Genomic DNA, 12,583 nt, shown 5'->3' with positions numbered 1-12,583 from the left:
GGTCCCCTTAATACTTGTCTCCTGGGTAGGATGATATTCTATGCACGCTGACCCATCAATTAATGGCTTGCAGGGAGTCCCTGGATATTATCCCTCCACTGTCGCAAATGTGGATGAGGCTGATGTGACGGTGGAGCGGGCAGGTAAGAGCGAGGTACCCGCTGCGCAGTGTGGGTCACAAGCGCGGCCATCTATTAGAACATGCGGGGAGGACAATGGGGAATCTATCTGCAGTGAAGAGTTGGGAATCTATCTGCAGTGAAGAGTTCCTTCGATAGTGAGACAATGGACATCCTCACCCCTCCTGAGGAATCGCCATTAATATCTGTGGAGGAAATTAAGCATTTCATTCTCACCTCTGAGGGTGCAAAGCATCGGCCACAACTAGCCTCGCTTCGCTGGTCCTGCATGCCGAGGCTGGTGAAGTCCCTGAGAGTCATCATCAGACGGAAGGGAAAGGGGAAGAGGAATGCGGTGTCGGGGAACGACAGACGGCAACTGAAATCTTTCCTGGATGACCTGGTAAGGGACATCAGAGGGAGAAGCAGCATCGCTCCTACGGGGGATGGTGGGTCACAGGGTGTCGCTGGTACCGCTCGAGCCCGGAAAGCAAAAAGTATCCTTGCTTTCTTTCCGGACAGTGTGGTGGAAGGCGCCTCCGCTCTCACCGGGATGGGCACAGCTGCTGAGGCCTAGTGTGCTCCCGACATGAAACTTACCAGAGCTAGTCTCAATGTAAACGGCAGCAGGGGTCCTCTTCGCAGACATAACAATCTCTCAGTCCTCAGGGATGGGAGATATGCGGTGAGTTTCCTGCATGAAACCCATGCCATCCCTGGGGACGTATCCGCTTGGCTCCTGGAGTGACAGGGCGGGGTCTCAGTGAGCCACCTCAGCTCCAGCTCTCGCGGGGTGGCGATCCTGTTGGCCCCGACCTTCCATTCGGAAATCGTAAGAGTCCAAGATGCTGTGCCCGGTCGTCTGCTCCACCTGGCTGTGCGCCTGGATGGTGTACCATTGCATTTTATCAATGTGTATGCTCCGAGGCGCGGTGTGATGCAGACCCGCCTATTCTGTCAGCTGTCCGCTCGGCTGAGCTCCATCGATCCTGGGGACTGCGTCATCCTCGGGGGGGAATTAGAACATAGAACATAGAATAGTCCAGCACAGTACAGGCCCTTCGGCCCGCAATGTTGTGCCGACCCTCAAGCCCTGCCTCCCATATAAACCCCCACCTTAAATTCCTCCATTTACCTGTCTAATAGTCTCTTAAACTTCACCAGTGTATCTGTCTCCACCACTGACTCAGGCAGTGCATTCCACGCACCAACCATTCTCCGAGTAAAAAACTTCCTCTAATATCCCCCTTGAACTTCCCACCCCTTACCTTAAAGCCATGTCCTCTTGTATTGAGTAGTGGTGCCCTGGGGAAGAGGCGCTGGCTATCCACTCTATCTATTCCTCTTATTATCTTGTACACCTCTATCATATCTCCCCTCATCCTCCCTCTTTCCAAAGAGTAAAGCCCTAGCTCCCGTAATCTCTGATCATAATGCATACTTTCTAAACCAGGCAGCATCCTGGTAAATCTCCTCTGTACCCTTTCCAATGCTTCCACATCCTTCCTATAGTGAGGTGACCAGAAATGGAAACAGTACTCCAACTGTGGCCGAACCAGAGTTTTATAGAGCGGCATCATTACACCGCGACTCATAAACTCTATCCCTCGACTTATGAAAGCTCACACCCCATAAGCTTTCTTAACTGCCCTATCCATCTGTGAAGCAACTTTCAGGGATCTGTGGACATGTACCCCGAGATCCCTCTGCTCCTCCACACTACCAAGTATCCTGCCATTTACTTTGTACTCTGCATTGGAATTTGTCCTTCCAGACTGTACCACCTCAAACTTCTCCGGGTTGAACTCCATCTGCGACTTCTCAGCCCACTCCTGCATCATATCAATGTCTCTCTGCAACCTTTGACAATCCTCTGCACTATCTACAACACCACCAACCTTTGTGTCGTCTGCAAAACTGCCAACCCACCCTTCTACCCCCACATCCAGGTCGTTAATAAAAATCACGAAAAGTAGAGGTCCCAGAACAGATCCTTGTGGGACACCACTAGTCACAATCCTCCAATCTGAATGTACTCCCTCCACCACCACCCTCTGCCTTCTGCAGGCAAGCCTCTTCTGAATTCACCTGGCCAAACTTCCCTGGATCCCATGCCTTCTAACTTTTTGAATAAGCCTACCGTGTGGAACCTTGTCAAGTGCCTTACTAAAATCCACATAAATCACATCCAGTGCACTACCCTCATCTATATGCTTGGTCACCTCATCAAAGAACTCTATCAGGCTTGTTAGATACGATCTGCCCTTCAGAAATCCATGCTGACTGTCCCTGATCAGACCATGATTCTCATTCTCTAAATGCCTATAGATCCTATCTCTAAGAATCTTTTCCAACAGCTTTCCCACCACAGACGTAAGGCTCACTGGTCTATAATTACCCGGACTATCCCTACTACCTTTTTTGAACAAGGAGACAACATTCGCCTCCCTCCAATCCTCAGGTACCATTCCCGTGGACAACGAGGACATAAAGATCTTAGCCAGAGTCTCAGCAATCTCTTCCCTCGCCTCGTAGAGCAGCCTGGGGAAAATTCCATCAGGCCCCGGGGACTTATCTATCCTAATGTATTTTAACAACTCCAACACCTGCTCTCCTTTAATATCAACATGCTCCAGAACATCAACCTCACTCATATTGTCCTCACCATCATCAAGTTCTCTCTCATTGGTGAAAACCGCAAAGAATTATTCGTTGAGGACCTCGCTCACTTCCACAGCCTCCAGGCACATCTTCCCACCTTTACCTCTAATCGGTCCTACCTTCACTCCTGTCATCCTTTTTTGCTTCACATAATTGAAGGATGCCTTGCGGTTTTCCTTTACCCTACTCGCCAAGGCCTTCTCATGCCCCCTTCTTGCTCTTCTCAGCCCCTTCTTAAGCTCCTTTTTTGCTTCCCTATATTCCTCAATAGACCCATCTGATCCGTTCTTCCTAAACCTCATGTATGCTGCCTTCTTCCATCTGACTAGATTTTCCACCTCACTTGTCACACATGGTTCCATCACCCTACCATTCTTTACCTTCTTCAGAGGGACAAATTTAATCCTAACATCCTGCAAGAGATCTCTAAACATCGACCACATGTCCATAGTACATTTCCCTGCAAAAACTTCATCCCAATTCACACCCACAAGTTCTAGCCTTATAGCCTCATATTTAGCCTTTCCCCACTTGAAAATTTTCCTGTCCTCTCTGATTCTATCCTTTTCGATGATAATGCTAAAGGCCAGGGAGCGGTGGTCACTGTCCCCCAGATGCTCACCCACTGAGAGATCTGTGACCTGACCCAGTTCATTACTTATTACCAGATCTAGTATGGCATTACCCCCTGGTCGGCCTGTCCACATACTGCGACAGGAATCCGTCCTGGACACACTTAACAAACTCTGCCCCATCTAAACCCTTGGAACTAAGCAGGTGTCAATCAATATTAGGGAAGTTAAAGTCACCCATGATAACAACCCTGTTATTTTTGCACCTTTCCAAAAACTGCCTCCAAATCTGCTCCTCTGTATCTCTGCTGCTACCAGGGGGCCTATAGAATACCCCCAATAGAGTAACTGCTCCCTTCCTGTTCCTGACTTCCACCCATATTGACTCAAAAGAGGATCCTGTTACATTACCCACCCTTTCCGTAGCTGTAATAGTATCCCTGACCAGTAAAGACACCCCTCCTCCCCTTTTTCCGCCCTCTCTATCCCTTTCAAAGCACTGAAATCCAGGAATATTGAGAATCCATTCCTGCCCTGGTGCCAGCCAAGTCTCTGTAATGGCCACTACATCATAATTCCATGTATGTATCCAAGCTCTCAGTTCATCACCTTTGTTCCTGATGCTTCTTGCATTGAGGTGCGCACATTTTAGCCCCTTCTACATTACTGTCTTTACACCGTTTATTCTGCTTCTCTTTCCTCAAAGCCTCTCTGCATGTTAGGTCTGGCTTTACTCCATGCACTTCTTTCACTGCTCTATCGCTCTGTGTCCCATCCCCCTCGCAAATTAGTTTAACCCCTCCCAAACCATGCTAACAAACCTACCTGCAAGGATATTGCTCCCCCTCGAGTTCAGGTGCAACCCATCCAATCTGTACAGGTCCCACCTTCCCCAGAAGAGATCCCAATGATCTAAAAATCTAAAACCCTGCTCCCTGCACCAACTTCTCAGCCACGCATTCAACTGCCATCTCCTCCAATTCTTACCATCACTGTCATGTAGCACTGGCAGCAATCCTCAGAACATCACCCTTGAGGTCCTGTTCTTCAGCCTTCTGCCTAGTTCCCGAAACTCTCACTTCAGGACCTCATCCCTCTTCCTGCCTATGTCGTTGGTCCCAACATGTATCACGACTTCTGGTTGCTTTCCCTCTCGTACCAGGATGTCGTGCACCCGGTCAGAGACATCCCAGACCCTGGCACCCGAAGGTAACAAACCATGCGGGGTCCTTCTCACGTTCACAAAATCTCCTGTCTGCTCCCCTGACTATATCATCTCCAATGATGACAGCTCTCCTCTTCTCCGACAACCCTTCTGCACCACAGGGTCAGACTCAGTGCCGGGGGCACTGGCACCGTCGCTCACACCTGGTCTGTCGTCCCCGCCAACAGTATCCAGGACGGTAAACTTATTATTCGGGGGAATGGCTACAGGGGTGCTCTGCACTACCTGTCTGGTCACCTTCGCTTTCATCCCTCTGACTGTCACCCCAACGACCTGCTTCCGACAGCCTAGGTGTGACTACCTCCCTGTAGCTCTCATCTTTGACTGCCTCATTCTCCCTTATGAGTCGAAGGTCATCCAGCTGCTGCTCCAGATACCGTACACGGTCTGCCAGATCGCCCAGCCGTATGCACCTCTGGCAGATGTGACTCTGCGGGAGAGGGGAGTTCCTCCAAGAATGCCACATCTCACATGAGATGCACATCACCGTTTCAGGAGACATTGTAAAAACTACCTGCGAGCTAGCTTGCCCTCCGCCTCTTCTCTTCGAAGCCTCTTGAGTCAAAGCCTCAAAGCTCCTCTCCTTCACTGGCCCACTTCAACTGTACCCTCGAGGTGGATGACCGCTCGGGCCTCCAACGCCACCCAGCATCGGCAAAAAAAGTTAAAGGAGCTAGTCGGGTCCTTTGACTTGGTGGACAGCTGGCGGAATCTTCACCCCGACTCTGGCGCCTTCTTGAGAAGATCTAGAGAGGGAGGTTCCCGGATAGACCGCCTGTATACCTCTCGGGCTTGCATCTCCCGCGTGTCGGCGTCCTCCATGCGGCCAGTGTCGTGCTCGGATCATCACCTTGTGTGGATGGAATTTATTCCTCTGTGCCCTTGGCTGGGATCCGGGTATTGGCATTTTAACAACCGGCTACTGGAGGATAGCCGTTTCCGGAATTCGTTCCGAGCATTCTGGGTCACCTGGAGGGAGAGACGGAGAGAGCTCTGCTCCCTGCGGCTTCCGGTTTTTTATGTCGGAAGTACAGTAGGGGGTCGACAAAGAGGCAGGTCTCTGAGGTTCAGCGGCTTGAGAGAGCGTTGCTTGGCCTGGAGTTCCGTCTTGGTCCGACACTGGAGACCAACAACTATGGCAGTAATACGAGGAGAAGAAGGACGCATTAAGGAATCTGCAGCTCCAGCAGTCCCGAGGTGCGTACGTGAGGTCACGGATCCAAATGCTGCAGGATTTGGACCGTGGCTCACCCTTCTTCTACTCGTTGGAGAAGTGGCTGGGAGTTCAAAAGCAGTTATTGGGGTTACTGGCTGCCGATGGCTTCTCCATCACGAACCCCAACGGAATTAACAAAGAAGTCCGTTCATTCTATCGGTCCTTATTTTCGCCGGATCCGTCAAAAGCAGGGGCATGCAATGAGGTCTGGAAAGATATGCCTAAGGTCAGCCCAGAGGACGCAGTGCGCCTGGACGCTCCCTTGACTCGGGAGGAGCTGTCCACTGGCCTTTGGCAACTCCGGAGGGGTAATTCCTCTGGCTTAGATGGACTGTGTGTAGAGATTTACCTGGCGTTGTAGGATGTCCTGGGGGTAGACTATACCCCTGTTCGAGGGGAGACCTTTGGCACCGGGGAAATACGTCTGTCATGGCGTACAGCTCTCGTGGTCATCCTGCCCAAGAAGAGAGACTTCCGCCTGCTAAAGAACTGGCGTCCGTTCTCTCTATTGTGCACAGACTACAAGATCCATTATGACCAATCTTACACAGTCCCGGTCCATTCAGGACGATGTCCATCTCGTCCGGACCTGATGAACCTGCTCCAGGAATCTGGGACCGCGGCAGCCTTTCTCTCTGTTGACTAGAAGACCGTTTGGCATCGCGGGGCATTAGCGCTGTCATGCACAGAAATGGAAAGATTTTCATTTAATGTCGTTTGTTTGCTAATTGTGTCTTATTTACTTTGTATATATTGTAGCATTGAATTTATAATAAAGACATTTTCTTAAAAAAAGGTTGAGATGCCACAGAGATATGACACAGAGAGAAGCTCTCTCCGCACCGTCCCATCACACACTCGGGGGGGGGGGGGGGGTCCGACACAGAATCAAGCTCCTTCCACAGCGTCCCATGCCACACTCTTGAGTGAAAGATACAGAGAAGCTCCTTCCATACCGTCTCATGACACAGGGCCAGGTTCAGACACAGAGTGAAAGGTCCTCCGCATATTACCTTCCAAAGACCCGGGTCTGACAGCGAGTGAAGCTCCCTGTGCACTGTCCCATCTCACATCCCGGTGTCCGTGTCACCGGAGTACTGATATGGCCCAATTGCGGAGGGAGAAACTTTGAAACGGGTCGAGAATTCACAGACTTTTATGCGACCCGTGATAGAGTGAAAGGAAAGCAATAAACGCACGGCCAAGCAGGGCCGTTAACTAAAACGCTCAAATCGAACGAAGCCTACAGTGCGGATGAAGAGAACAACTAAATATAAAACTAATTCCGCTGGTCTTCAGAATCAGTTGACTCGACAGTCCTATTTCTCAGGCAAGGACGAATGCAAGCAGCGAGCGAAGCGTTGCTGTGCTGTGCTGTGCTCAAGTCTCGACAAGCACTCGACGGAACGAATTGAGTTAAATACTATCACAATGAAATAATAATTAGCAAATACTTGGATCTTCACGAGCACTATTGCCGTATCTGCTGCGCTGCCGAATCCGTGTTTGTGAGACGCCCCACCCGCACAAAGCGCAGCCCCTGAGGCGCCACAGCCCTACGCCCGCTGGAAGTCCCTGATGAGTGTCTTGTTCAAGAGGTCCCTCGCTGGGATCTAAGTACGTTCTTCTGAACCATATCTTTCCCAATCCACAAGTACCACGTGCCCAGCGAGATGCCAGGAGGCGCCGCACCGTGTAGACAACGGAACCAATTACCAGGGGAGGAGAAGGGGGAGGTGGGGTGACTGGGGCTAGGGGAGAGGTAGTAACCGACTTGAGCTGGGAAACATGAAATACTGTGTAGGTCTTCAGTAAAGCTGGTAGAAGCAATCTTTCCGACTCCTTGTTGACAGCCTTGTCTACTACAAACGGTCCCACTTAGCGCGGTACCAAATTGCCGCTCTCGACTTTCCTCGATGACAACCAGGCCTCCTCCACTGGCTTGAATGGCCTTACCTGTCGATGGAGCCGATCAGCCTGCCGGGAATGCTGTTTCTGGGCGTGCAGCAGAGAAGCCCTGGCTCGCTTCCATGGGCGCGTGTAGCGCTGGATCAGCTGTTCAATGATGAACTCCTACGTCAGTCTCCCGATCAGGGAAGAGCGGGGGCTGGAATCCCTTCTGGCATTCAAAGGGAGACATACCCGTGGAGGAAGAATGGAGGTTATTGAGGGCGATCTCTGCCCAAACCAACTGGGAGCTCTAGGACGGGAGTTTGGAAGAGGCAAGGCAGCGCAGGGTTTCTCCAACTCCTGGTTCACTCTCTCAGTCTGACTATTGGATTGGGAGTGGAAAGCAGATGAGAGGCTGGCTGTGGCTCCTAAAAGACAGCAGAACACCTTTCAAAACTGGGAATTGAATGGAATTGAATTGAACTGATCAGACGTTACGTCCTGAGGAAAGCTGTGAAGACTGAACTCAGGCTGAACCATGAATGCGGCGAAGGGAGCTTGGGGACGGCAATGAAGTAGGCAGCTTTGCAACATCGATCCACAGCAGCCAAAATAGTGGTGTTTCCATTGAGTGGGGTCCGCCCAGTGATGCACTCTACATAGAGGTGGGACCAGAGGCGGTGGGGCACTGACGGTGGACATACCAGGACCGCAGGACGTTGACGTGGTCTTGCTCTGACCGCAGGTGGGACACGCAGATACAAAGTTGTGGACATCCTGGGACACTGATGGCCGCCAAAATGTTCTCTTTATAAACTCCAGGGTCCGTTGAATTCCCCGATGCCCATCCAGACGGGAGGAGTGACACCATTCCAACACTTTGGAAGGCACCGCAGTATGGACAAACATCCGGTTGGGAGGTCCCCCACCCCGGCAGTGGTCCCACTCTTATGCAGCATCACCTCTGCCTCCCCAGATCACCCGCGAAGCAATACACAAGCGAAGAAGAACAGGCTCTGGATCGGCATGTCCTCGGATGCGTCGAACTGCCAAGAGAGAGCGTCGGCCTTGGTATTATTGTTTCCGGGACAATAGGTGAGGATGAAATTGAACCGTGAGAAGAAGAGAGCATACAAGGCTCGGCGAGAGTTGAGTCTCTTTGTATCCTGAACTTAGGAGTGGTTCTTGCGATCTGTTCAGACAAAGAAAGGATGGTCTGCCCCCTCCAGCCAGTCTTGTCATTCCGTCAGGGCCTCCCTGACAGCCAGAAGTTCCCAGTAGCCAACATCGTAATTCCTCTCGGCCGGAGTCATGAAACGGAAAAGAAAAACACCAGCGTGCACCCGGCTATCCGCAGACTAGGGCTGAGAGAGGACTCGACTCGACTATGAATCGTTGTGATGTGTGGCTAAACTTGGGATCAGGGGGTATGGAGAGAAGGCAGGTACAGGGTTCTGAGTTGGATGATCAGCCATGATCATACCGAATGGCGGTGCAGGCTCGAAGGGCCGAAGGGCCTACTCCTGCACCTATTTTCCATGTTTCAATGTTTGGTTGTTTCAGCACCGCCAAAGTAGTGAAACTACGCTTTAGCTCCGAAAATACTTGGTCGGCACCGTGTGTCCAATGCAATCCTGCCGATGTCTTCCCGGTGATGCATTTGTACGAACCGCGTTAGAGCTGGAATTCTGTATGAAGCGGCGATAAAAGTTTGCAGACCCAATGAAGCGCCGTACCTGTTTGACTGTAGATATTTTGGGCCACTGTTTAACTGCCTGAACTTTACTGAGGTCCATTTCAACACTGGCCAGGGTAACTTTATTGCCCAAATAGGACACTTGATTGAGAGCACGAACACTGATTCCTTCTCACCCATCACTGAAAATAAACCCGAGTGGAAAACCTCGCTTACTCCATCACTGAATTGATTCCACAACCCACTGACAACCTTCAATGACGGTACAGCTCACTCATTTATTTATTTTAATTATCTATATTCTAAAATTTAATTTGCATTTTCCTTATTGGGTAGTTGTCTATCGTTGAGCGTGGTATTTTGGCAGTTTCCCTGGTGGTCTAGTGGTTAGGATTCGGCGCTTTCACCGCCGCGGCCCGGGTTCGATTCCCGGTCAGGGAATTAGAATATTTCTTACTGTAATTTATTGCGTTTATTGTAACTTATCGTGTTTATTAACTTACTATCACAACAGCAGCATTTTTGTCTATGTTTCGCCTACATCCACCTAATTCAGGACCATAATACCATATGATACAGTAGAATTAGGCCGATTCGCCATTTCATGATGGATGATCCATTTTTTTTACTCAGCCCCATTCTCCCTGTATCCTTTTATGTGAAGTCAAGTCAAATCAATTCGCTTCTGTTGTCATTTCGACAATAAGCCGCTGGTACAGTACACAGTAAAAACGGGACCATGATGCTACGTAAAACAACACAAGACTACACTAGACTATGTGAGACAGCACAAGGCTACACTAGACTACGTAAAAACAACATAAAAGCTGCACTAGAATAGAGAACTGCACAGGACTACATAAAGTGCACAAAACAGCGCAGGGCAGTACAATAAATAATAAACACACAATACGCACAGTAGAGGACAAATTACAATATAATAATAAATGATGTAGATATCAGTCTAGTCTCTGAGTTTTGAGGAGTCTGATGGCTTGGGGGAAGAAACTATTGCACAGTCTGGTCGTGAGAGCCCGAATGCTTTGGTACATTTTGCCAGGTGGCAGGAGGGAGAAGAGTTTGTGTGAGGGGTGCGTGGGGTCCTTCGTAATGCTGTTAGCTTTGCGGATGCAGCGTGTGGTGTAAATGTCTGTCATGGAGGGAAGAGAGACCCCTATGAACTTCTCAGCTGACCTCACTGACCGCTACAGGGTCTTGCGATCCGAAACGGTGCAATTCCCCGAACCAGGCAGTGATGCAGCTGCACAGGATGCTCTCGATACATCTCCTGAAGAATGCGGTGAGAATGGGGGGTGGGAGATGGACTTTTCTCAGCATTCGCAGAAAGTAAGGACACTGCTGGGCTTTCTTGGCTATGGAGCTGGTGTTGAGGGACCAGGTGAGATTCTCCGCCAGGTGAACACCAAGAAATTTGGTGCTGTTAACGATCTCAACGGAGGAGCCTCCAATGCTCAGCAGAGTGTGGTCGCTCCGTGTCCTCCTGAAGTCAACAACCATCTCTTTTGTTTTGCTCACATTCAGAGACAGGTTGTTGGCTCTGCACCAGTCTGTCAGCTGCTGCACCTCCTCTGTGTGTGCTGACTCGTCGTTCTTGCTGATGAGACCCACCACGGTCGTGTCATCGGTGAACTTGACAATGTGGTTCGAGCTGTGTGTTGCAGCACAGTCGTGGGTCAGCAGAGTGAACAGCAGTGGACTGAGCACACAGCCCTGGGGGGCCCCCGTGCTCAGTGTGAAGGTGTTGGAGATGCTGCTTCCAATCCGGACTGACTGAGGTCTCCCAGTCAGGAAGTCTGGGATCCAGTTGCGGAGGGAGGTGTTCAGGCCCAGCAGCTTCAGCTTTCCAGTCAGGTGCTGAGGAATGATTGTGTTGAACTGAACTGAAGTCTATGAACAACATTCGAACATATGTGTCTTTTTTGTCCAGGTGGTGGTGGAGATGGCGTTGTCTGTTGAACGGTTTTCCTGATCAATGATGAATCGTTCAACCTCTGCCTTAAATAAGCATACAGACTTGGCCAGACTTTGTCTGTGGTAATGAATTCCACAGATTCACCATTTTGGCTAAAGAACTTACTCCTCATCTCTGTTCTCAGAGGATGTCCTCTATTCTGAGGCTGCGTCCTCTGGTCTTAGCCTCTCGCGCCATAGGAAACGTCCTCTCCACATCAACTCTATCAGGGCCTCTCACCATTCCATAGGTTTCAATGAGGTCGCTCCTCATTCTCTTGAATTCCAATGACCACAGGCCGGAGCCAGCAAACGCTCTTCATATGAGAAGACATTCAATCCTCGAATCATTTTCATGACCCTCCTTTGAACCCTCTCCAGTTGCAACACGTACTTTCTAAGATAAGGGACGCAAATCTGCTCACGATACTCCGTGAGGCCTCATCAGTGCTTCATAAGGACTCTAAATCACATCCTTGCTTTTATATTGTATTGTGTTTGGAATGAAGACTGACATCGCATTTGCCTTCCTCACCACAGACTCAACCTGCAGAATAACCTTTAGGGAATCCTGCACAAAGACTCTCAATTCCCTTAGCCCCTCTGTTTTGTTTTGCATTTTCTCCCCATTAAAAAAAATGTCTACTCTATCACTTCATCTACCAAGGTGCATGTCCATATATTTCCCTGCACTGCATTTCATCTGCCATGTGTTTGACTGTTCTTCCACGGCCCTTCAGAGGATCCCATTTTGCTTTCGCTCTGAAGAACCTGTGTTTGCTGAGTGGAGTGATTCGACCATTCCTGGTGCCTGACCTGGAACTGTTGGAATGTTTCATTAATCAAGTTGTTTTAACGGGATCAAAGACTGTTTAATGACAATATTCTGTATCCATTTAGCGCTCGAGTAAGCCTCTTCATCTGATCTATTTGCCATCCATCTACATGTGCACCAGCCGGACAGGTTAATTAGAAAGAGGGCAGTCAACATGCCTGTGTCCATTCTGATTCTGACTACTGGTGATTGATCAAAGTCTTCTTGTTTACACGTTCGTCCCGGTGATGAAAGCACCACGTGATTCCACTGCTCTGCATGGCTCAGAAGAAGCGGAAAGTGAGTCAGAGACAATATCATTGCTCAGCAATATGGCAGTATCTCCATCGCCTGATCAGAGCGGTACTTGGCTTCGTAACCAAGCATTCTCATTTACCATTGACTTCCATGTCATGTCT

The 12,583-nt window shown here is 49.9% G+C and overlaps 1 non-coding gene across 1 annotated transcript; it reads left to right on the top strand.

Moving 5' to 3' along the window:
- The first annotated feature begins 9,748 nt into the window (after window positions 1-9,748).
- trnae-uuc (transfer RNA glutamic acid (anticodon UUC)) lies at window positions 9,749-9,820 on the top strand. Its single transcript has one exon. It is a non-coding gene; the product is annotated as a tRNA-Glu (tRNA).
- Window positions 9,821-12,583: the final 2,763 nt, after the last annotated feature.

The sequence above is a fragment of the Mobula birostris genome, chromosome 13, assembly GCF_030028105.1.
Source record: "Mobula birostris isolate sMobBir1 chromosome 13, sMobBir1.hap1, whole genome shotgun sequence".
NCBI classification, from domain to species: Eukaryota; Metazoa; Chordata; class Chondrichthyes; order Myliobatiformes; family Myliobatidae; genus Mobula; species Mobula birostris.
Note: the sequence above shows the minus strand (reverse complement) of the source record. Positions and strands in the feature narration are given on the sequence as shown.